This window comes from Pelodiscus sinensis, chromosome 2 (assembly GCF_049634645.1).
Source record: "Pelodiscus sinensis isolate JC-2024 chromosome 2, ASM4963464v1, whole genome shotgun sequence".
Lineage (NCBI taxonomy): Eukaryota > Metazoa > Chordata > Testudines > Trionychidae > Pelodiscus > Pelodiscus sinensis.
Genome location: NC_134712.1, coordinates 189,840,214 through 189,864,595, shown reverse-complemented (window position 1 = coordinate 189,864,595; position 24,382 = coordinate 189,840,214). Strand labels below are relative to the sequence as shown.

The 24,382-nt window shown below is 41.6% G+C and overlaps 1 long non-coding RNA gene across 1 annotated transcript; it reads right to left on the bottom strand.

Annotated features, from left to right (window-relative positions):
• Window positions 1–4,981: 4,981 nt before the first annotated feature.
• Window positions 4,982–23,051, bottom strand: LOC142826825 (uncharacterized). The gene is made up of 5 exons (XR_012901082.1): window positions 22,611–23,051; window positions 7,164–7,368; window positions 6,173–6,356; window positions 5,299–5,520; window positions 4,982–5,152 (listed from the first exon to the last, which is right to left on the bottom strand). It is a non-coding gene; the product is annotated as an uncharacterized LOC142826825 (long non-coding RNA).
• Window positions 23,052–24,382: the final 1,331 nt, after the last annotated feature.

Here is a 24,382-nt window from a genome sequence, read left to right as displayed (position 1 = left end):
TAACATCTGAGGCTAGGACACTGAACAATGCGTTTAAAGTACAGCAATGGTGCTTTGGATTGGACATTAGGAAGGTTTTTTTCTATCAAGGTAGTTTAAGCACTAGAATAAATTGACTAGGGAGATTGTACATTGGAGATTTTTTGAGCAGATTAGCTAAACATCTGTCAGAGATGGTCTAGATAATCTTTAGTGCTGCCTTCAGTGTAGAGGAGTGGACTATGTGACCTCTTGAAGTGTCTTTCAATCTTACAATTCTATAAGAAAGACTTTCATAATGCAGGCATATATTTCTGAAATATTCATTGTGAAATTGTGGACTTATGGAATCCCTGGGAGTTTTAGCAATAATTTCAATGGGGCCAGAGTTTCAGCCATAGTATTTAAAAAAAATCCCACTTAGGTGTAATCTTCTAGTTGTACTGGCTTCATTCCATCTGCCTCCCTTTGTCCAGAGAGAGGAGCCATTCTCTTTTCAGCTGCTTGTCATGCTACTTTCAAAATGGTTTAGAAACTGCAAGAGGGGATTAACGGCAGTCTCTCTCCTTCCAGATTCTTGCATTTCCCATTCCCACCCCTCCCCCACCCCATCTTTACACCTCAGCCATGATGTACATATTTTCACTGGAAAAAAAAAACCCAAACATTTTCTGACTGAGGTCTTCCAATAGAATTTAAATCAGAAAATGGCCCAGGCATGAGGCAGTGCCTCTCAGTTTCTCTCAATTTGGATCTAACACACATCCTAAAAGGCAGCTACTTTACAAATCTAGAGTGAGATTTACAGAAAGCACCTAAATGACATCCAATGGATCTCACATGCCCAAGTCACTTGGGCTATTGTGAAAATTCTGCCCTTATTTACTTTTGGGAAAGTTGAATCAAGGTCTTACTAAAACTCCTCATTTCAGCTCATCTTCAAGAACTAAGATGAAAAAGCCCAAGGGAAAAACTCTGGGTTTTCAGTAGAGTAAATACCTGGACAGATATACACTCTGTCTTCTTGAACAGGAATAGTCAGAGGAGAAATAATTAAAGCATACAAGTCTCCAAAACTTTCAATCACCTCATAGCTTTGGGCTGATGTGTCCAAACCAATAGCTATAAATTCTGACTCTACATTTCTGGGTACAAGATTTTTTTAATTAATACTTATTATAGCATTCTCTATATTAAAATCTTAAACGGATTGTGAAGTATATTTTTTAAAAGCTCAAAACTATTTTGTTTATTTTATCACATCAAACAAAGCAAGTCAAACTATTTATTTCTGGATCCAAATTATTGAGTTTTATTAACCTGCAAAACTACATCCAACAGAATTTCAGAAAATTCCAGGATATTTGCTCAGAAAAGCCATCATGCCTCTAGCATTTTCTAGACAGTTTCTAGTCAGCACGAGGCATTCACATATGAAAATACATTTAAAAACTGATAGGTAAAAACAAAGCAAAGTCACCAATGGAGACCTTAACCAGATATAGACATGACATTTGTGATTATAACAATGACAAATCAATAATGATTGAAAGTGGAAGAGAAGTAAGCAAAATCAATAGTTCCCCCTCATATACATAACTCTAGTCTAGCTGTTTGTATTCTGCTAATATTGCATTTGATGCTAATTATGACATTTTTAAACATTTGCCTCAGTGTATTAGAGGCACAAAGTGGATGAGGTAATATCTTTTACTGGACCAACTTCTGTTGGCAGGGTAACACAAGCTTTTGAGGTGCTCTCCCACCAACAGACGTTGATCCACTAAAGGATATTAACTTATGTACCTTGTGTCTCTAATATCTTGGGACCAAACACAACTACATCAGTAGTAGATCACTTTCCCAAACTGATGTTTAGGAAATATCATAATGATTGTGTGTGTCACATATATAACCATTATCCTAACTTATTCTCTGACATACTAATGTTGATTGTTGTATGATGCTCACCCAATTGACTAATCTATGGACATGTGTCATAGGGTCACAGCTGTCCCCGATGTTAACCAAGCATGACACTACCAGCACTTCTTGCCTTAGTGTCCTGCCAAAAGGAGGGTCTCCTTAGCTTTCCACAAACAAGTCTGTGCTGAAGATGAGACTTTGTCCTCCAGCCAAGTGATAAACAAATTTAAGCCTCCCGCAAAGTACCATTCTCAGTTCCTTTATGGGCTTTTTGCCTTTCTGCTCTGCTACACAGACTTGTATCCCCTGGAGATTTTAACCTCCAGATCCCAACTCAGTGTCTTCCACCAGAACAAGCCTACTTAATTTCCCCCCCCCCCCCACCTCCCTCAGAGTGAGCTATGAGACTTTTCATAAGGCCATTAAGTTATCACTGATCCACCTTAGTCAGGACAAAAAGCAGCTAAATAATTATGGCACAGGTGTAGTTGGCACTATTTGTACTATGTGTGGCCAGCCACCCTCTGACTACATGCCATTAGCCTTACATTTATCAATGTTGATCTGAGATGGAGTTTAAACTCTTTTCCGCTTTCAGTGAAAGTTCACCAACATTAAGGAAGTAACAGCAATCTGTGCTTTTCCATATACAAAATCTGATAGCAAAACAAGATTAATGGGGGAAGAGGAGAGCCACGGGGTAGAGGAATTCAGAGCTTGTGCAGAACAAATCTAGCTTAGCCAGTTACTTGTTCAGAAAAACACATGGCAATAAGGGAATAAGAAGCTGTGGTCAGGGGGGACAACAACCACGAGCTGCTTCTGCATGTTTTTCTGATGGAACTAGGTCCTTCCTCACTGAATGTCCCAACATTTGCATCATCATTGTGACATCCTAGCAGCACACATTAACACAGACTGGCCGAATTTAGATGCTCGCCTGTTTAAAATTCTAACTCGATGAATTTCTGGGTCAGATCCAAAATTGGAAGGAACTTAGTTCCTGGTTCTACTTCAAATGTGGCCATATAGTGGGTAAGTTTTCATCCCTAGGCAGTGGAAATTTCTGCAAGAAGAGCAGCGCTCAAAACATTACCCCATTTCAGAACCATTAGTATCACAACAAACAGCAAGAATTTGGGGCTCTTGAATCCAAACACAAGCCTTAGCCTTCAATATTAACCCTGGCCCTCATTCTAAACTTGATCAATATTTAAACACAACCCCTTCAAGCCACCTCACATCACAGAATAATGTGAATGGTTAGGATGCAAAATCATCAGCAGCTGCCTGATGTAAAATAGTGCCAAATTTCAATTTTCAGCAAAAGAAATAGGGTGACAAAAATATATTAAAACCAAACATGCAAGGTAGGTACAAGAAGCAAATAGAGAAGACAAAAGGATCAAGTGATAGAAATGTAGCCGTGTTAGTCTGGGGTAGTTGAAGCAAAATGCAGGACAATGTAGCACTTTAAAGACTAATAAACCATCTTGTTAGTCTTTAAAGTGCTACATTGTCCTGCATTTTGCTTCAAAAGGATAAAGGTGAGAACAGATACAGTAAGTTCAGCCCTTCACGAAGCTAAATGTCTCTCAAGCCCTGTTCTACACTACAAATAAGCATACGGCTCAGGGGCATGCAGTACCTCTGCCAATGGGAGACAGTCTCCTTGCCAGAATAGGCAGTATCTTTGCTAAGTGCTGCAGTGGTGCAGTTACCCCCTTCTCTTACTCCCTCACCCCCAAACTCCTGGTGGCAGGCCTGTGCCGTGGTGCAATTGTCCCAGGGCCAGGGGATTCAAAAGGGCCTGGTGATCCTGGCCATGGCAACGGCTACTATGGCAATGGTGGTAGCCAGAACCCAGGCCCCTTTAAATCACTGCCAGAGCCCCCGCAGTGGAACTGAGGGCTGCCTGGTGGGAGACTCTCTTGGAGGTACAGAGCCACACACCCCTAGCCTTGCCCAGGAGACCAGCTACTCTGTTAGTCCCATTACTGCTACCACACTGTAAGCGCAGACAAGCTATATGTGTTGAATCTTTCAGTCCCAGAAGTTAAATTCATTTACTGTTACAGAAAAATATACTAAGCTATACAAAATCAGCCTTAGTGTGCCAGATAGTATCAGTAACTGGTGATTAACATAATGGACCAAAACAATCAGCTCCATTTTGGTCTCAATACAGTGTAAATGGAATTAAGAAGCATATATGGTAACAGTAGTGTAAGTTTTTTATTAATAACCTAGAATTTACCAGATATTCAGCACATTTCCAGATGTAATAAGATCTTTAACATTAACCTTTTAAGGGCCTGAATGAACATTCCATCTTTTAACTCCTATTAATTCTGGAAAGTCCATTATGCCTGAACTATACATTTTATCTAAAAAGCAAGTTAAATTAATTATGTTCCTGGGTCTTCCATAAGGATATTTCTGCCTCACATTTTGGCTTGCTTTCTATGACTAGGTCTATACGGCAGAGTTATTTTGGAATAACTGACATTATTCCAAAATAATGAAGAGCGCATCTTCACAGCCAGCCATTATTTTGAAATAAGGGCGAGCTGGAGTACTTCTTATTCAGACTCCTATAACCCTCATTTCATAACGAGTTAGGAAAGTTGAAGGAAGAGTGTTCTTCCTTTGACTTCCTGCTGTAGACAGCACCCAAAGCCAAATTAAGATATTCTGACTTCAGCTACGCCATTGCCATAGCTGAAATTGCATAGCTTCGTTTGAGTTTTGCTCTACTGTGTAGAAGTGCCCTATTTGATTTTACCGTAGTCCCTTTTTCTTCTCTTTGCTTTGACTTGTGTGACTGAATTGGCCTTCTATATTTTCCTTCTTTGTTTATAAGTTTAGGCATGGCCCTTCGTAAAAAAGGGGGGAGGGGGCACTTGAGTTCCTACCAGCATGCTTTTGATTAGACTGATTGGGAGAAAAAACAAAACATTAAACGCTGATTTAGCAGGACAGGAATGCACAATAGCATATAAACAGACCCAAATACAGACTGCAAAAAAAATCAATTTTAATTTCCAATTAGAGACAAAAAAGTATCAGAAATAGGTGTCCTTTCACTTACAGCCATTGATTTCCTGGGGGCAGCACAGCTAATAATTCCTTCCCCTTCAGAAACAAAACAATCAAACTAGCAGTTTTAACCATAGGAAATACTGCTGGTGTGGCAGTTGCAAGTATAGCTTCACTGTTCCATTAATATGAATAGTCATTAGGCATCCTGCAAGAAAGTATTTAAATAGGTCAATATTGAGAGAAAGTTCAAAGCACTGATCAGAAAAGGTTCAATTATGTTAGAAAGCACCCACAGACCAAGGAAGGTGAAATCAACAGACACCATCACTGGTGTAATTTCAGCTGACTTACCTCAGGAATGAATGTGGCCCAATGGTGTTTCTTTCTGTTTGACAAACAGTACCGTGACTCAGCAATGTCACCACTGCTATTTTTAGCCAGGCAGCTTGACCCTCATAAGTCTGAATCAATTGAACTGGTCTTTAAGACGCTGTATTGCAGGTTTTAATTTGAAGTGTAGACATAATCAGAGGTACCAAATGGTGCAGTATTGCTTTCAAGCTAACTAGCATCCTATAAACAGAAGAAAAAAAATCACTTCTGAATAAACTAACATTTTTTAAGGCACAGAATAAGAGTGAACAAGCTACAGTAGACTGGAATTAAGGTTGTCTCTGCAAGATGTGGTTCATCATTATATAGGGTTAGGTTATCAGATGAGTGTAATGTAATTTCAGGTTCAAGCCCAATCTGCCTCCTGTCTACACCCATATCTGTTTGACTCAGGTCAATAAGACCTCAGGTCATAAACCCTAGACCTAGCAAGGGTAGATGTGAGCTCAACTCCCTCTGAGTTTAGGCCCAGGTCTCCAGACTCGAGTCCTGAGAGTGCATCAATCCTATCCCACAATCCCATGGGTCAGTGTTGCTTGACCTTTCTATTCCAAGATTAGCCAGCCAACCAATGCTCAGGAAATGGAAACAACCACCTTGGTTCAAGAAGAGTGGCTCAGCATTTTACCCTCTCATTTTCATTGCTGAACTGCAAACACAATGAATCATCTCCTGCATCAGCATGGTCCACTTCAGGAAGTCATCCTTTGTCAAGTGCAATTGGTCATGGGAATATCATATTTTAAGATTGGAACATCTGCAAATTACAAGCAGAAACTCTGTGGCAATGAATTGACATGGGATAATAAATTGAGTGCACTAATATACTAACCTATCAGATAAGGACACCCCAACATTATGGAAGTTAGTTATGGACCACCGAGTACATTCTAACTGCAGATAAGAACAGGACATCATAAGTTTAGAGACATTTGTATTCCTTTGAAGGCAGGCAGTTCAATTTTCTATTCACAGAGATTAATGGTCATCCCCTCTCACTTTCTCAGGCTGAGAAACTGCAAATAGGAACAAAGCAGAATGGGACAGCCTGTCAAATTGTAACACACTGGAAAGGTCACAGTAATACAGTTCCCAGCTAATGTCTTTTGCTGGGTGTATGATGGATTAGAAACTTCACTCTTGTGACAAAAATGATAATGAGAATACCAAACAGAGCAAAATGAATCCAGCCTTCTGACTGGGATTATAATGAGAATCAGACTAGTGCAAATTTAATCTAATCCCACCACAGTGCTGGAACTTCAGTCACAAAGAATTTAGTTACCTCTAGGTTTTTACATTTCATCTCACATTCACATGGTTTACATGGGAAAAAGTATCACTGATACTTCAAAGCTGTGGGAGACTTGCAGGACCTGATTTATTTTGCAGCAGAGGATGCATGCTGTAAAACATTCACTCTTAACCCCCAATGTTGTATATGCAACTGCCAACTACCACATTAATTGCACCCAACTACTACATTTACAAACACACATAAGAGCCCACTTATTTCTTCTTGTGCAGTCAGTGACATGAAAAATTTGAAGCCATATTAAGACTGAGGGAAAAGATTTAATCCAAATATCCCTAACATTGTGGGGGGGGGGGGGGGTTCTCAAACTCTGGTGCACCTCATTCCCTCCCTCTCACTCCTAATGGTCTAGAAGCCTGCAGGTGTTAATATTTTGTTCTCATTTTGATTGTTGGATTTGGTATGGAGGTGCTAGGTGGTATTGGTGGCCTATAATATACTAGAGGTCAGAAGATGATACAATGGCTCCCTCTGGCCTTGAAATCTATCACTCTATGACAAATCTTACCTTTATTTCTTCCATGGGAAACTGAAAGCCTATTAGCAATTTTACTGGCTTTAAGCATTTGTTTTAGGTTCCAAAGTCATTCAAGCAGGCCAAAAGCACAAAGATGCTTTCAGTCAACAGTAAAGTCAGGAAAGCAAACATGGGATTTCCTCTCTTTTTCACAGTAGAAATTCAAGATGGTAGATCACTCATGCGCCCTGGAGACCTGTATGGCATGCCACACTATAAATTAGTTATTTATATTTTGAGAAAGTTTGTGTTCTAATAATCACAAAAGACCTGCCCCTTGAATATCTAGTTCCCGTTACTTTAAAAGCATAGAGGAAGAAATATACAAGTTTTCTTTTTCAGGCATATGCCTAATCTATTTTACAGGTTTACCATTTCACTTTAGAAGGATTTACTAGCTCATTAGCACACAGCAATTATTTATATTGGCTATTATTATGGTTACATGAGATTTTACACAGCAGTACATTTTTTTTATTTAACAGTTTCACTTCTAAGTACAGCCTCTGAAGAACATCTTCAGAACTACAGCTTGATTTCATCAACTGTCATGAAGAAGATCTCAACTTTTTAAGCCAGGGCTACTCAACTTTAGAAGCCCCAGGGGCCACAATGGTACTCACAGCACATGCCAAGGGCCACAACTTAAGTATGGTTGCATATATAAACAAATATATATATATGCAAATAGATTCTCACACGGACGGGCATGAATAAAAAGTACTTCCCACAATGCCCTGGCACCACCTCCCTGGGGGCTAGACATGCCAACATCCTGTACCCGTCTGTTCCAGCCAGCCCATCCACTTGCATCTTTTAATGCTCACCCCACCTGGGAGACGCCTCGCTGATGTGGAGAATGTTCCCAGTGGAGGCCATGTTCAAAGGATCCCACCCACAGGCTGCATGTTGAGCCCTGTGTAAACCCAAACTGCACAACGGGATGCAAACAAACAGGCTGTGGGCCACATGTGGCCCATGGGCTGTGTGTTGAGTAGCCCTGTTTTAAACCATATTAAAATATTCTCAGCGCAGTCTTAGTGCTTTTAAAACAGCACCGGGATTTCTTAAAAGTAATAGAGAAACAAATTCATGCTGTGTATTAAAATATGAAAAGCCAAGCATTATTTAAGTCTGACAACACTCCTAATTATCATGAGAAGATCCCATTCTAGATACAATTCCCAACTGGTGCTCTGAAATATAAGAGAGTATCAAGGTCAAAACTAGTTTCTTTTCCCAACCCCAATTATTTAACTGGTATTGAAAACATACATGAAACTATAAATCAACATTTGGACAAAATAACTCACCAGTAACTGCACTGTAATACTACATCATATCATACCACACCAACTTTCCCAGATTCAGATATTAGTAAGTCTGTAATGTGCAAGGTGTGTTGTTTAATGTTTGCTATTGTCTTAGTATATATTTTGAAAGGCATGTCTGTCTGTCCATCTGTAAGCCTATTTGTTCAAGAACTCCACTAAAACAGTAAGAGCTATGACCACCAAATTTGATATGCAGCTTCCTCATCTCGTAAAGCAAAATAAGGGATTGATTGTGCCAGGACAATGAGACGTGCTTAGAATTTGATTGTTTCTCATAAGAGAGAAATGGGTCTGGTAGGAGGGAGTTACACAGTAGAACAAGGCTGCGGGAACAGGGCTGGGGGACACTGACCCACAGAAAATCAGTTGGGGTCTGTACACAAGTGAGGGAACCCCTACCCCAAAAAACCCTCACTGACTTGGCCCCTGACTGAGAAGGAAAAAGATACTCCCCACACACCAGAGTCTGTGGGGGGAGCAGCCTAGTAGATTGTGCGTGCTCCAGCCCTGCAGTGGGAAGTGGGTGGGGCTGGAGCTCCCCAATGCTAGGAGCCCTGAGTCTTGGGGGTTGGATCCAGTCAAGCTGAGGGCCACATCTGGCCCCCAGGTCTGAGGTTCCCCACCTCTACTGTAGAATGAACATAGGGCGGGGAGGGCAGCAAGGAGCCATAGATGGGGACCAGGATTGCTATAACCCCATTGGACCAGCAGGGGGCAGGAGAAGAGAAAAGGGCATCTATCTGCTATATATTTCAGAGATGTTGTCTGCGTGTAAGGTGGGAAACAGGCACACCTCCCATGGCTGTGCCTGCTGCAGCAGTAGCAGCCATGGAGAGGCACTTCTCACCTGGCCTCAAGCTGCTGCAGTGACAGAGGCCTGAGGTAGTCCTCTCTCCCCGGGACAACCTGCATACTAAGCCCCTCATCCCCATCCCCACCTCAGAACAATGATTTTAATGAAGGAAAACAAACCTTTGAGTTAAGGGCCCGAGCAACTGCAGGTAAATCTTCTAGGGCAACTATAAATGTGTAAATATGTTTAATTTATGGGAGACAGGTGAAAAGACATCACTATAAAGAGAGCACACAAAAAAAAAGTTGGCACTGCACAGAAAAAGTAATGATACTGGAAAGAAAGAAAAAAAGTGAAGTCTTCTAAAAGGGTATAAAGTGTCTAAGGTTAGTCAAATGTCAGGAAAACAGTAAACTAATTGAAATTGCTTATTGTCTTGCCACTTTCTTTAATCTTATCTTTACATACCCATTATCAGACATGGCTCTCTTCTCTCCCCCAAATCCAGCATACCTCTCTCTCTTCATAACATAGCAATCCTCAAATAAATTTACTGTAGCAATTTAAAAAAAACAAACATCCTTCCATTTGTGTTTACCCACATGCTAATGACTAAGCAAAATCTTTTCTCTATTGCCTTCATAAAAAAAAGCCACTTCTGTGGCTTCCATAAACCAAAACAATTACATGTACTATAATCAATCACTTGCCTAGTTTACAAGTTTAGGACTCTTCTGCATTGAACTGCATCAGAATAACTTAACTCGGTATCAGCTTTTAAGTATTAACAGTCCGGTGGCCAGGGGCAGTGTTTCTTGAGGAAAAAAGATTCTTAGCTCTATTCCCACAGTAAAGCTCTATTCCCACTGTAAAGTCATTGTGGCCACAGCTCATTGTGTAGAGGCAGTGAAAACAAGAAGGTAGGACACTCAAGAACTTAGGCTATGTCTACACTGCAGAGCTATCCTGGAAAAGCTCTGCCGCAGCCAACAAATGTGTCTGTTTTTCTGAAAAATATCGGAAAAACAGACACATTTTTCGGCATCTCTGTAAACCTCTATGAGAAAGAACGGTTGCTCCAAAAGAGGCTTTTTTTTCCCAATATTTGGCCCAGTGTAGACAGGCCAAATGTCAGAAGCGCCTCTTTCGGAAGAAAAGCAGAAGATGATATACGTCAATTGCCAACTGCAATTTGTATCTTTTTCCGACTTCTCCCTGCAGTGTAGACATAGCGTAAGAAAATAGCATTATGTTGTCAGTACTATGATATAAATGGATGAAATGTCCTCACTTGGAACATTGTTTTCAGGTCTTGTCACCCTCAAAATGACCTGTCAGAAAAACAGGGAGACTCAAAGAGGATCAAAATTACTAAGACTATGAAGCAAGGTTAAAAAAAGAATTGTTTCAAGAGAAAGATTAATAAGATGCAGTGTGTCTAACTCAATTTCATCACGTGTCATGCCCTAATTGGTGCTTTCATAAAGCCCCAGCCGCTGGCATCATGTGGATCTCTGAAGCTCAGCTTTCATTGGAAAAAAATAAGTTTGTCCCTCATGGCTGCTAAAAGAGCTTGAAAACTTGACATGCCCTTCCCTCCCTCCCTCCCCCGAAAGTGTCACTCAACAGAAGTAAATCAAAAGACAAAATGTTGGCCCTCTCCCCCACAGTCCCCTTTCAGCAGTGGGCCTGCCACTATGGTCCTGCAGCACTGTCATAGCAACAGTTAAACATCACTGTCCCTTTTGTCCCCACCCCCATCATTAGCTGGGAACAAAGCTGGGTGTAAAATGAGTAGCAATGTTAAACCACTACTGTGGCAGTGCTTTAACGTCAGCTGTGTTGGGGCCAGTACCAGAGGCCCCATCTTATTGGTATACTCTACTGGCCCACTTTCACCTCTGATCCTATAGATCAGGGGTGGCCAACTCACTTAACAAAGACAACCAAAACAGCGGCAGAAAAAAATAAGAGCCGCACCAGACTCGTCAAGCGCAAAAAACACAAACCACGCAAGCACAGAGTTGTCGAGCAAAAACAAAAAAAAACATCACACACAAAGGAGGCTGCCCCTTTAAGACAGCCACCATCTTGGGCACCATTTTTAAAACCCCCACAGCTCCAACCCAGTAATCAAAGGCAAGCTGGCAGGGCCCTTGGGGGGGTGCACTTTTGGGGGGGGGGCATGAGCTGCATGCGGCTCACAAGCCACATGTTGATCACAGCTGTTATGAATGATTGACTGGCTTTCCTGGAGAATCCCCTAGTAAAAGTGTGCTTCAACCCAGTTTCATCACTTCAATACCGCCTTTGAGAGGACATCTCCCATTGGTCAGCCCAGAAATTTGACACAAGTGCTTGCATTGGCTGATGTGCATCATTAATAAAAAGCAGGGCTGGCTGGAAACAAACCTATTTCCGCCCCATCCACATGCTCATGATTTCTTTAAGGCAGTAAAATATAGTCTTATCTGAATCCACCTGGGTCGGTCTTCACAAAATCACCGTTTTGGGTAGCATGTCCTGAAGGCATGGGTACAGGCTACTGTATAACAATTGAGAGAAACTTTTAAAAAAGTGGTCTGGTAGCACTTGATAGACTAACGTGGCTACCTCCTGAAATTTAGAGAGGCAATAGTCTCCCTAGGGCCGGCTTATGGGGCGGGCTAGCTGGGCAGCTGCCCTGGGCTTCAACCTGATTGTAAGGGGTGCTGCACAGTGCTGCTGGGTCGGGCGCGGGCAGGGCCACACATGCAGATGACGCGCAATTATAATGTCTGCCCGGGGTGCAAGAATAGCTCAGGCCAGCACTGAGTCTCCCCCACCCCATTCTGCCCTCCTGAGTCACATGCTTCAGATTGGAGCAGCTCTGCTGACAGTTTGTCTCTCCCCTGATGCCTGTTCTGCAGAGATAGGGTACAGGGGCAGAGGAACACCCTGACTTCAGCACTGCACTTTCTCCTCCACAGCAAGCAGGAGAATCCTGGAAGCAGCCCAATGAGCAAGGTAGGGGGAAGGGCAGCTGAACACACTGCTGACTGTAATTATGCACCTCTGCTAATTAGCTGGCCAAGCCAGAGGAAAATGTTTTGTGGGCTGGATCCTGTCCCCAGGCCTGAATTTACCCACCCTGACCTAAGTAAGGCAAACATGTTAGCCACGTATGTTGAGCTGTGTCAACAGTTGGATCAAAGCTTAGTGCACACAGCTTTGTGCTGATAATTTGGGGCGGGGGAGGGCAGGCTGAGAAACAGAACAGGGTTTGGTTTGATTTTTTTTAATGCAAGGGGTAAGCCATTACTCCAGGCTGAGTCTTAAGTTGTGTAAATCAAATCAATCCCATTCCCTCCTTCCCAACCCTCCCAGCCAAGAATGTTTATTACAGAAATACCAACGAACCTGTAACTATGATATTCAGGAGTGAACACTGAAGCTGCCAGTGCCAATACTTCTTCAAAGCCACACAGACATACTATAGAAATTCCCTTGATAAAAGTCAATAGGTCTAAAAAGTTTAATAGGCAGCAGATTTCCCTTAATTTTGTTTTTTGCAAAATATTTTACTTCAAAATATTACAAACTATTTCAGTCCTCCAAGAACAGCTTATCATTCCTTCCATTAATGAATTATTTAAAACTAGTATATATTAAGCAGGGTCTACAAGAAAAATTATGCAAACACTCAAATGTTATTTGCACTGGGGAAAAAATGCTTGGGCTTAAAAGTAAAAAGCAAAACAATCGCAGCTCAGGGAAATAAATATCTTATGGAAAATTCAAACATCTTGTGCTTGATTAAAGTGAGTCAGAAGTTACTTGTGAAGAGTTCACTAACTTGTAAGGATGAATTAAAATTCTATTTACTTGTGCCCATTTCCTTCCCTTGCAATGAACTGCAAGTGACATTTTGCTCATATGAATGTGGTGGGAAGCAAATTTTAGATCTATAAAACAGACATGTTTTGTTGAGTACAAAAGTAGTTTATAGAGGTTTTATCATCTGATCAGGAAATGGAAGAAACCACCACATACACGAGTTATGTTGTTAAGCTGTATGTCACCTAACCCCTACAGTGAACAATTCACAAAATACATATTCTACATCTTGTTCTCACAGAACATTCAACTATTGTATTCAGCAGACAGAATAGTTTAAAAATCAGCCTCTTCAGTGGCTTTTTCTTATTCATGGCGTGTCTGAAAATCAGTGTTGCCCATTCTTAACCCTCTACCTTATGCCCTTCATGTTTAAAATTCAGGCACTCAAGAGTCCTTAAAAAAAAAAAAAAAAAAAAAAAAGGTTTGAGTGAAGTCAAGGTTGTCCCCCACAGTTTCAGTGCCTTACACAGCCCAAGCAATTGCAATTCCCATGGAGGGATGGAAGGGGGTTGCATTCAAAGAATGTGGGGGCAGGAGCTGTGGGGGTGCAGGCCTGGAGCTATGGGAGGCAGGAGCAGGGCAGGCCAACAGTAGAAGTCAGACCCTCCCCTGCACACACCAGCAGAGATGGGAAGCTGAGTGACTCAGCCCCAGACCACTGTGCTCCCTGTGCTCCCCTGGCTCCCAACCATGTCACTCGTGGACCTCACTCCCCTGCACTCACCAGCAGCAGGAAGTGGAGATAAAGCACGATCACATGGGACAGAGGTTGAGACTAATTTTACCTGTTTTCAGGAGACTAGAAGACAAAGCAATTTTTTTTAATATAAAAAGGCTGATTTTTAACCGTCTCAAGGCCTTCTTTCTGATCAAACGACCGGACAAACTTTAGGCCAAGGAGGACAGGGGAGCAAATCCTTGCTGAAAGGCTGGAAAGACTAACTATAGGACTGATGGGTGATTTCTGGTATGTGTGTAGGATCTTTTGTTTTTCCTCTGTATATTCCTTATCCTGAAGGAATGTGCTTTGCTAAGAAAGAGTCATATGTGTGCCTCAAATGCTAGTGCACTCTGTTCCTGGCCCTTGAAAAGAAAGAAAAGTGCCTTTAGGCAGACTGGCTTGCTGTGGAGAACAGTGAGCTATGGGGACTGCAATTTAACACTGGCCTTGAGAGAAGACTGAAGACCACATAACTGTGTGATGTTAGAGACCAGAAACCTGAATGAATATTCCTAGAGTAAGCCAGGAGGTGAGGTGCAGTTATCCCACAACTGAGACACTGCAGTGGTGCTGGGATTGCACTGCCCCTTTTAGACTTGAGATTGGGTTGCCAACTCTCCCAGATCAGACTCCATCCATGGCTGCAAATGGCATCCGGTCTGTTCAGTCTGGGAGAGTTGACAATCCTCATCACCTGCAGCAGGGCTCACTCCCAGGCCTGGAGAACCCAGGTGCAAAACCTGGAGCTGTGCAGTGCCCCCTGCACCCTTACTTCCTGCACCTACGCAACCCTGACAAATTGTATTTTTAATCTTTACAAAACACTATCTCCATCTTTGTGTCTCATCAAAATAGAAGTGGAAAACACTGATATTTAAAATTGTAAGTTACACATGAAGAGGTTGGATAATCATTATATATTAGCTTCCCAACAAAGGCTTCCAGTATGCTCTGGAATTATATTTATTTTTGTAACAGGAAAGAGAGCACAGACTCAGCTATGATTTCCTACTTTTTTTTAAGTGATCAGAAAGGCACAGCATACATCAAAAGGAGCTGTATGTTGTACCTCTTGTTTTCATGAAACTTTTTTTTCAAATATAGTAAATCGCTCTTTGAAAACAATACAACTTACAAGAACGCAAAGCCCAAAGTGACACAGTTGGATCTTATCAAAACACTAAGCATTTGCTGTAATTGCTCATGTGGTCCTCCTTTTGTAATACCAGTGGGAGACAAATCTGTTTGAGTGTAATGGAAAGCAGTGATGTCACATCATTTACACAATATACTGCTCACAAGAAGCTCACACAAATATCCTCACCTTGCAAGTTTAACTGTGGTTGGCCAACTTAAAATGATTTCTGTCTATTCACTGTAAACAGAAGGTCTCAGTACAGTATCTTCATATCTGTGGATTAGTCAAAAAGGGAGAAACTGCACCACTAAAGGTTACAAAAGCTTATACAATCGAGTGTGTATCTACACTGCACTGTAACTCAAAATAAGATATGCAATTTGAGCTATGCAAATTGTGTATGTTATTTTGATGCCATGACAAAATAGCTTATTTTGTCATTTGGTGCTGTTTACATAGCACCACATTTTGAAATAAAGTGCTATTCTGAAATGTCCCTTACTCCTCGTAAAAAAAAAAAAAAAAAAGAGGTTCACATGGACATTGGAATAGAGAGATTGAAACAACAGGCTTGCTATGAAGATGTGGAATAGCTCTCTCAAGATACTCTGGTATCCTGAAATAGCATTGCAGTGTAGACATACCTTCAGAGAATACACAGAGGAATGAGGAGTAATACGAGAGAGATTATATTACCAATGCTAAATACACTGGTGTCAGTATTACTGGAATTGTGTCCAGGTCCAGTGTCCACAGAGCCAAACAAGTTGTTCAATCTACTCTGATTTCAGTATTTGGTAACAATGAGCCGTTTCATGAAATTGTATAGATCTCACAAGTGAAAAACTAAAAACCACGGGACAAAAAACAAACAAAAAATGAGACATATTCAGAAATGAACCTTTCATTTTAAATTGTTTCAAAATCTCCTTTACTTTAAATTAAAAACAAAAATGTTCAAAATAAAAATGAAACATTTTTCAACCTGAGGATTTTAGCTTTTTAATTAAATCAACAATTTTTAAATACATTATTTTGCTTTAACTAAAAGAAAACACTTTTTCCCCTGAATTGCCAGAGAATCTAAAGTCCAGTGTTTGCCTAGCGCTACCTCAATTCAAGGATGATGTTGAAAAACTAGGGAGGATTCAGGAAGGAGCCATGAGAATTATTAAAAGATTGAAAACATGCATTCTAAGGATTTAAGGAGATCAATCTATTTAGCTTATCAAAGAGAAGGTTCATGAGTGACTTGATCACAGTCTATTAGTATCTGCATGAGGGGAACAGAAATTTGGTAATAGAAAGCTCCTCACAGGGTCATCCGGGGGGGGGGTATGGAACCAGGGGCAACATCCCTCCCCCCCCACACACATACACACCCTACTCCTGCTCCACCCTGAGCTTCTTCCACTGCACCCCTTCCCTTAAACCCTGCCCCTTCCCCACTTCCATGTCCTGACCAATGCAAACTGAGGGATATCAGGGGACAGCCAGGTCACTCTCCCACCTCCCCCCACATTCACCTCAGCAGTGGGAGCTGGAGCAACCTGGCAGCAAGCTCCACTCTGCACCCCTAGCCTGCCTGGGACCAGGGCATTCTGTTTCTTGCTGTTGTAGAGAAGCAGAGCAAAATGGGCTCAGAGAAGGCAGCAGGACAGAACAAAGCAGTGAGTGCTGGCGGGGGGGGGGGGGGGGGAGAGAGAGAAGGGGAGCAGAGAGTGACCCCTATTGTGTACCATAGGATGGTTGAGGTGAAGCTAGACAAATTCAGAGTAGAAACAAGAAGCAATTTTTTAAACAAGGACAACAGTCTAAGGTTTTTATCTACTTCTTTGACAGATCATGGAAAGTTTGTAGAAAAGTATAGAAACATTAAGAGGTGAGATACATGACAAATGTGGAATATACACTATAATAATTTTAATAAGATGACTATTGTAAGGCATAATGAAAAAGAACAAAAGACTGGAAACAAAGTATGAAAAAGGAAAAGCAATTTCAACTTTGAATATAATTATCTGAAAAATATATGACATCTTGAAACAGGGTATTATTTGTATGATCAATTAATGCTAAAAAAGATCCTAATGGTTTCAGTGAAATCAAAGTTCTTTCTTTTGAGGAATAATAATTTCAGAGGGCTAGCCAAGTTAGTCTGTAACAGGAAAGACTTAAACAAATAGTCTAGCAGCACCTTAAAGACTAAATAGTTACAAGAGGCTGATAAGAACCTTTCCAAGTAAAAAATACACGATTTAGTCCTGAGTGGAGTGCAGGATCAGGTCCAGGAAATAACCGTTACAGGACCGCTTGGGAATAGTGACCATAATATAACAACATTCAACATTCCTGTGGTGGGAAGAACACCTCAGCAGTCCAGCACCCTGTCATTTAATTTCAAAAAGGAGAATTACGCAAAAATGAGGAGGTTAGTTAAACAGAAATTAAAAGGCACAGTGACTAGAGCCAAATCCCTGAAAGCTGCATGGAAACTTTTTAAAGACACCATAATAGAGGCCCAACTTAAATGTATACCCCAAATTAAAAAACATAGCAAGAGACCTAAAACAGTGTCACCGTGGCTCAACCGCCATGTAAAAGAAGCAGTGAGGGACAAAAAGGTATCTTTTAAGAAGTGGAAGTCCAATCCTAGTGAGATAAATAGAAAGGAACATAAACACTGTCAAATCAAGTGTAAAAATGTAATAAGAAAAGCAAAAAAGATTTTGAGGAACAGCTAGCCAAAAACTCAAAAAGAAATAACAAAATGTTTTTAAGTACATTAGAAGCAGGAAGCCTGCTAAAAAACCTGTGGGTCCCCTAGATGATCGAGCTATAAAAGGAGCAATCAGGGACGATAAAGCCATTGCGGAGAAACTAAATGATTTCTTTGCTTCAGTCTTCACGGCTGAGGACGTTGGGGAGATTCCCGAATCTGCACCATTCTTTGTGGGTGATGAATCTGAAGAACTGTCCCAGATTGAAGTGTCATTAGAGGAGGTTTTGGAACAAATAGAAACACTTAATGTTAACAAATCTCCGGGACCAGATGGCATTTATCCAAGGGTTCTAAAAGAACTCAAATGTGAAATTGCTGAGCTATTATCTGTGGTTTGTAACCTATCCTTTAAATTGGCTTCCGTACCTAATGACTGGAAGGTAGCCAACATGACACCAATATTTAAAAAGGGCTCTAGAGGCGATCCTGGCAATTACAGACCGGTAAGTCTAACTTCAGTACCGGGCAAATTAGTCGAAACAATAGTAAAGAATAAAATTGTGAAGCATGTAGAAGACCATAATTTGTTGGACAAAAGTCAACATGGTTTCTGTAAAGGGAAATCCTGTCTTACTAATCTATTAGAGTTCTTTGAAGGGGTTAACAAACATGCGGATAAGGGGAATCCAGTAGATATAGTATACTTGGATTTTCAGAAAGCCTTTGACAAGGTCCCTCACCAAAGGCTCTTGTGTAAATTACATGTCCATGGGATAAGAGGGAAGGCCCTTTCTTGGATTGAGAACTGGTTAAAAGACAGGAAACAAAGGGTAGGAATAAATGGTAAATTTTCAGATTGGAGAGGGGTAACTAGTGGTGTACCCCAAGGGTCAGTCCTGGGACCAATCCTTTTCAACTTATTCATAAATGATCTGGAGAAAGGGGTAAGCAGTTTGGTATAATCTGCAAACTTTACTACCTCACTGTTTAGGATAGTCAAGACAGAAGCAGACTGTGAGGGACTCCAAGATGATCTAATCAAACTCAGTGATTGGGCAGCAAAATGGCAAATGAAATTTAATGTGGATAAGTGTGAAGTAATGCACTTTGGGAAAAATAACCCCAACTATATGTACAGTATGATGGGGGCTAATTTGGCTACGACAAATCAGGAAAGGGATCTTGGAGTTATCGTGGACAGTTCTCTGAAAACTTCCACGCAGTGTGCAGCGGCCATCAAAAAGGCAAATAGGTTGCTAGGAATTATTAGGAAAGGGATAGAAAATAAGACCCAGAATATCTTACTGCCCCTGTATAAAACTATGGTACGCCCACATCTTGAATACTGTGTACAGATGTGGTCTCCTCACCTCAGAAAAGATATTTTGGCCTTGGAAAGGGTTCAGAAAAGGGCAACTAAAATGATTAGGGGTTTGGAGCGGGTCCCATATGAGTAGAGGTTAAAGCGACTGGGACTTTTCAGTTTAGAAAAGAGGAGACTGAGGGGGGATACGATAGAGGTATATAAAATCATGAGTGGTGTGGAGAGGGCCGATAAAGAAAAATTATTTATTAGTTCCCTAAATAGAAGAACTAGAGGACACCAAATGAAATTAATAGGTAGCAGGTTTAAAACGAATAAAAGAAAGTTCTTCTTCACACAGCGTGTAGTCAACCTGTGGAACTCCTTGCCGGAGGAGGCTGTGAAGGCTAAGACTATAATAGAGTTTAAAGAGAAGCTAGATAATTTCATGGAGGTTAGGTCCATAAAAGGCTATTAGCCAGGGGATAAAATGGTGTCCTTGGCCTCTGTTTTTCAGAGGCTGGAGAGAGATGGCAGGAGACAAATCGCTTGATCATTGTCTTTGGTCCACCCTCTCTGGGGCACCTGGTGCTGGCCACCGTTGGTAGACAGGATACTGGGCTAGAAGGACCTTTTGTCTGACCCAGTACGGCCGTTCTTATGTAAAATATTGAAGATGACCAACACCAGATTCTACACAGACATCAAGGACCATTAGCACCTTCATTGTTTTATTGATAGTGTGCGAACCATCAGGAGTCATACCATTTGCATGAGAATTAAACTTTAGGATGGAAGCTTCATGCACGACACATTCCTCCATCTATTGGATACTGCTCAAGAATAACGTTAAGGGCTTGTTAGGTTGTTTTCCTAATTATAAATATATATAAAATAATGTAAACTAGGAGACGTCAGCATCTTCTGGTGTCACTACCTACTGCTACCCTACCAGGCTCTGTGGTGGTTTCCCCCATTAGACGTGGATAAATCCTGGACATAGGAGTTAACCAGAATGTTGTTTGGAGACTGGTGATTCTGTGGTAAGACCTAAGAAACATCCATTACAGTCATACCGAGTGCTCCCAGGGACAATGGAGTGCACTTGTCAGTGATCAGCACTGGCTCTGGTATAGGAGGAACTAGGTCAGGCAAGTGTTTGGTAACAGACAATGTGAATGGGGGTATGGAGTCAGGTTAGTCACTGGAGCTCTCAGTGTGGTTAAAAGGGCCAGTTCCCTAAGGACAATGATCTGGGATTTTACTGATGTATCTTCTGTTTACAGGATAGGGAGAGACCTTGTGGTCTTCATGGGCTAAGGCCCTCTCCTTTTTATAACCCTTGCAGGGGTTGGAAATATTAAGAATCAAAAGAGTGAGATGAGTCCTAGGGTAGGCTGGAGAGTCTACCTTGATTTCTGAGTGAAGCTAGGTCTTCACTGCAAAGTTAAATCGGAAACACACACAATTTGCGGTAAGCAAATTGCATCTCTTTTCCAATTTACTTTCAAAGAGGCTTTCCTGAAATTTGCCATGTCTACACAGCGCCAAAATTCAGGAAAAAGTGCTCTTTCAACACATCCCTTGTTGAACGAGGTTTACAGGGATGGCAACAATGCGTCTGCTTTTTCAATACCGCCAGTATCCCAGAAAGCAAAGCAGTCTAGATGTAGCCTTACATGATGGGAGTCCCGTAACCCTAGACTGGAATCATTATAGATGCCAGATATGTGAAAGTGCAGTGAAAGAGTAGGTAGGCACCCCGCTGTTGTGTTAAGTTTAATAAAGTTGCAGCCTGCAACTTAAAAATACATCCCTGCCAATCATTTACCAGTGTGTCAGGATCAAGCAACTATAGGCCACCAATTTGCCTTGAATGAATTAATTAACTCAGGAACAATTTTAGCAAACAGTGATGAATCACTTGCTGGGACCTTGCAAAAAAGAAGGTAGCAGAATAAGTTCCCCCAAATACATGCTGCTATTATAAGTGTTAGAATAAGGAAAGAGCCACTTCCAGGTAAGTCAGTTCATTGCAGCTCCCATCTGCTCCACAAAGGGAAAGGTCTGCTCTTGCTGACTTGGCAAGACTTTCAAGTGTTTAAATGATGCATGTTCCGTAGTGGTGGTTTTGTAATAAGGCCAAGTTCCTTGTTCCCTTTAGCTGAGCAAATGCTACTGACTTGAAGTGCTTTTTCAATCCTCTTTATTTTATAATAATTTAAGTACTTAAATATTGTTTGATGTACAAAGGAAAATACACTGTCCAGAATATACTGACAAAATGTGGGAAAGTTCTTATGAAAATCTTCAATATTAATAAATGAAGTGTAGTGTTTCTAAACAAGTACAACTATGAGCAAAAACACAGTACTCTGTCTTTCTTTACAAGCTATTTAAATATTTTAGCAAAACACGACAATAACAGAAATACTTATTTGCATCAACACTGATACCTTTACATAAAAATATGAAACCCTTCCCCACACAAATGCTGCTATTATTTCTAAACTTCATAATTTCAATCATTCATTATGTTAACAGAGAATGTCAAGAAATTGTATAAACATGACAGGATGAAAAAAGGATTTTGTCTTAATTGCCCTTACAAAGAGTGTCAATATGTTTTTATAATAAAAGAGAAAGCTGTTCCTTAAAAACTATAATCTTCTAAAACACACATAATTTAAGAGCAGTCTGTATATCGTTCATGGAAATGTCATCAATTTCCTCTCTTGCAAATGTCTCACTTGGAAGAATGACATTCTTTATAAACACAAGAGCATGAAATTGATTTATATATCTACAGTTCACAAAAAACCACAAAGTTAATATTAAAACAAATGAAAGGTATATTATAGATCATATCACACACATTAGTAAATTTATTTTAAAATTCCCCAAGGCATATTTGCCAAGAAAGATGCTGAAAGGGGGTTAGACACTCATGAACTACCTTCCAAACTATTCTGAAACGTATTTCAGAAAATAAAGAAGCCACCCGCATCTAACAAAATTAAAAAAAAAAAATTAGAGCTCTTTCATAAATCTATTTATATTTGGGGTTTTATTATCTGAAAAGATTTTTGAACGATTCAACCTTCACTGCGTTCTCATGACTGTTTCACTTTCTATAATTGACCATTATTTCTCTGTTTCCAGATTTGCAAAGTTATTGGATATTGTGTCATAGACACTTCTTACTAGTTCATATTTGACATTGCCACATTTGCTCAGTTTCAACTTGATTAACAAGCTATCTTATAAAGTGAAAAATATGTAAAGCTCTGTTGGCATCCTCTACTATAGTATAGATGGACTTTTATAAACACGGATCTGTTTTTCCACTCAGGTTGCAAATCCACAGAAGTTACTGAGGTTGTGCTGGTGGAAGTAGGCATTAGGTTGGCCTCATTATATTGAAAAAATATCATGTTAAACTGCTGTACTCCTCCAAGTATGTACAAAAATAAAATTAAGATAATGCCAGGCCCTGAACACTAAAAAAATCCCATCTGTCCTGCAGGATTGTTATGGGGCAGACTCACCACCATGGCACCTCCAGCTGGCTGCTCTGGGAATTAGCTTGTTGACTCTCTGGATGCCTCCCTTTAGCTAATGCCTCTTCGACCACAGCACCCTCTTCAGAACACTGCCCTCCAGCAGTGCCCACTCCAAACCTCTGGGGGCGGGGAGGGGTGTTGTTGACCCAACTGCACACTCCAGGTCCTCCCCTCCCAAGGGACACACAGTTTTTCTCCCAGGGAACACTCAGTTCCCCTGTACCCACTTTGTCTCAGTGACCCACTGCCAGTCTGGCAAACTGCAGCCTGTAATGGCCACTCATCACTGGCAAAGGGGTGTGGACCTGCTGCCCCTGCCTTCTATGGCTGCCTCTCACAGCCCCAGTAACTTCAGGCCTGGGGGCTTGCTTGGCCAGAGCTTCCCCAGCACTGCTATACCTCCAGGAAGCCACCTGCTTCCCAGGTAGCCAGGACCCTCCTACTCTCTATCTAGAGCAACAGTCCGTTCTTCCCCTCCCTTCAGGAGCCCTTCTTTATATAGCCCCCAGCTGGGCCCTCATTAGCAAGAACTGCCTCAGCTAGGGATTCACTTTCAGCCCTCACTCAGGGCTGGGGTTTTGCCCTTAAAGGCCTAGTGCAGGGCAAATGCCCTGTCACAAGGATGCAAGTGTCAGTTTTACAGGAATTCGGTGTTATTGAATGGAATCCACCTTTCAGGACAGGAAAACTTTAAAACTTCACATATGTGCCTATTAGGAGCTGGCTACAGGTTCAGCTTTGTGCTTCATTGCTCTAAGTAATGTTGACAAGAACAGCCCATAGGAACCATTCTTATAATCAGGACTTACTGGAGTGAAATATCTCTAGCTACAGCCCCTCATATGGTTTCCGCATGCCCCCTATACCAACAGAAAGGAAGCAAGTGCATAGAGACAGATGCGAGCTGTATACCACTTAAGGCCAGAGGAACACTGTTTTGCACAGGGAGAGGGATAGCTCAGTGGTTTGAGCATTGGCCTGCTAAACCCCAGGTTGTGAGCTTAATTCCTTCAGAGGCCATTTGGGACAAAAATTTGCCAGGGATGGTACTTGGTCTTGCTGTAAAAGCAGGGGATTAGACTTGATGATCCTAGGGTCCCTTCCAGCTCTAGGAGATAGGCAGGGGATTAGACTTGATGTTCTTAGGGTCCCTTCCAGCTCTAGGAGATAGGCAATCTCCATTAATTTAAATTATGACTGACCTTAAATCCGATAGATTCTGCAGTTTTTCCTCAGTTCTTCCAGCATTAGCTAAATTGGTCAGTGTTAAGCTGTCCATCATTTCTCCAGTGGGAGGGAATAGGAGCAAGAGAGGGTTTTGAAGCAAGCTGAAGGTGCGGGTTCCTGGCAGGGTGGAGGGGAGTGAGAGAGAGAGATTGGGCTGCAGGGGTCTGAGCATGTGAGGGGACACTTACCTGACTTCACACCCCCTTGCAGTGGGGAAAGCCTCTGGACAGTGTTGCCGTTCCCCCAGCATAGTGGGGAGAGGGAGGGAGCTCAGCCCCGCCCCCCCCCCCCCCCCCAATATCCTCCATGCAGCAGGGATCCTGCGCAGCCATAAAGTTACAGCACCAGCTCCAGCTCCCTGCTTGGAGGGTGCGGAGGGGTGGGGGGAAGGTGAAGAAAGTGCCAACCTTTCCCACTGTCCCAGCTAACAGAGAGCAGCAGAGCGGGGAGGGGCATGGGAGAGAGAACAGCAGCGCACGGAGCACTGCTGTTGAGCCAGAGTGCAACCCACCCCACAGTGCCTCAACTGG